Here is a 2,335-nt window from a genome sequence, read left to right as displayed (position 1 = left end):
GAGAGAGAGAGAGAGAGAGAGAGAGAGAGAGAGAGAGAGAAGAGAGCTCCTGGACAGTCAAAGCTTTGTTGGAGAGGAGAGTTTGGCATCAGGCTGGTTCTTTGTTCAACCATGTGTCTCTGAGGACTCAGACCGAAGTTTAAAAAGTAAAGTTGTGGTTCATAGCTGAGCTGAAGATTTGACTCAAAGTTTAGTGACGAACCAGGTCAAAACGCTTTGCCGCAGAAATGACTGCATCTTGTTTTATGTCTCACACCCCATTTGGTTCTGAATCTTTATTATGTCAGACTTTAACCCACAGATAGATGAGGCCTGGGTGGGGGGTGGGGCAGCGGAGTAACTGTTGACTATCACATCGGCACATGTCCGAGTAAAACCGAGAAAAACAAGAGGACAATGCTTCCCTCTGCTGTTTCTTTGCTGTCGTGACAAGACAGCTGAGGACAAATCTTCAACACTTCCACAGAACCCCACTTCAAATATGGACGACAAAGTTTTTACCTGTGTATCTGTCAGTAAAACATCTCARAAATAATTGGACAGATTTTCTTAACACTTTCTCAAAGTGCCATTAAAATCAACTCAGTGTTTACTGAATTCATCCGCGGTTTGATGTGATGGGTCACATATTCACAATAAAATGTCCTCAACATCAGCAACTGACAAACTTTACCATTCAAGATGACCACAACAACTCCATTGCTCTYTTTCCATTTTCTACAGCTTATCTTGGTGGGTCCGTTGGGTCGCAGAGGCAACTGGTCCAGAAGAGAAACCCAGGCAACACTCTCCACAGCGACAGTTTCCAGCTCCTATCAGGGGACCCAAAGGCCTTTTCAGGCCCGATACAGAATCCCTTCAGTAATTTCTGTGTGTGCTCTGGTGTTTATTCCTTGTACAACATGGTCCAAAAACCCCTAAAAGGAGGCATCCAGGAGGTATGTCAATCAGATGACTGGACCACCTTTGATGTGAAGGAGCTGTGGCTTCAGAGCCCCGCCTCCACAATGATGGAGCTCCTCACCTTGTCTCTAAGGCTGAGCCCGGCCACCTTATGGAACAAAGCTCATTTCAGGCTACATGTATCTGGGATCTTGCTTTTTCAGTCATGATCCACACCTCATGACCATAGATGAGGGCTGGAACAAAGACAGATCAGTAAATCGAGTCTGAGTCGCACAGCCTAGGCTCTACCAGCAGGCACTCGACACCCCACCCCTACCTCCCCCAGGCCTGAGTCCTGGGAGGTGCAGCCAGTTTCCCTTTTCTGGGTTGATACCATCGAGGTATCTGAATCGCTCTTAGTACGACCGCTCCTCTGAGGTCTGTTCACCCCTAGCAGAGACTAATGTCCCAGACAACATAGCCCCTGGGATCATGGGGTTACTCAAACCTCTCCACCAGTCTTACAGATATTGTTCCAAAAATTTGGAGTCATTCACAAGAAATACCCCAATTATTAACTTTTGGACTCGACCCTGTTTATCTATAAAATGTTTCAATGAATTGTTGGACCGGTTTTAATGAGTGGATTGTACTTTTTTCATTTAGGTAATGTTTAGGTTTCTAATCAGTCTGTGTTCTCTGTAGTTTGGTTCTGTTTCATCTGTCCTCCGATTCGGTTCAGTTCTGCCACACCCACCTGCACCTGATCCCAGTTGTCTCTGCACAGGTGTTGAGTCTTCAGTGTTCAGTAGTTTGTCTTTATATTCTCTGTTTGTTTGTTTGTTTGTTTGTTTGTCTTTTATATTTTTTAGTTTAGGGCTCTGTTTTGCTTGTGTCTGTTCCCCACATGTTCAGCCTGTAAGTTTTGCTACCTCAAAAGCAGTTTGGTTTGTCGTTAAAGTAAATTTATTTTAGAAAAGAAGTGTTTCAGGGCTGTTGGTCAGCACTTTGGGTCAAAAATCATCTTTAACCATGACAAAACTTTGATATTTTTAAAATAAAACTGTATGTCTACAACTGACTACCTTTGGGCAGTAGTGGGTACAGTTCATTAAAGCACTAGTAGGGGAACTAATTTCCTGATTAGTGCTTTAGGGATTTTGCTATTTTTTTATATTAATTAGTGGATTAGCACTTGCTAAATTTCGAAGCACTAACTGAGGTCTTTAAGTGTTATTGATTATTGAAAGCTGTCACACATTTTGTTCATATGTGTGTCACTTATCTACAAGGTAATTGATGTTGATTATTGTCATCATTCTTCACAGTAAATTGTCTCATGTTGACTCTGAAGAATGTTCAATGGGTCCAYTGGGTTATATTAGTGTGTTAGAATTAGCTTTGCAAAATTTTCAGTGCGTTAGTGCTTTAGAATTAGGGGACATAAATA

The sequence above is a fragment of the Austrofundulus limnaeus genome, unplaced genomic scaffold (genome assembly GCF_001266775.1).
Source record: "Austrofundulus limnaeus strain Quisiro unplaced genomic scaffold, Austrofundulus_limnaeus-1.0 Scaffold312, whole genome shotgun sequence".
Taxonomy (NCBI): domain Eukaryota; kingdom Metazoa; phylum Chordata; class Actinopteri; order Cyprinodontiformes; family Rivulidae; genus Austrofundulus; species Austrofundulus limnaeus.
The sequence above is the reverse complement of the archived record's forward strand: the minus strand, read 5'-3'. Positions refer to the sequence as shown.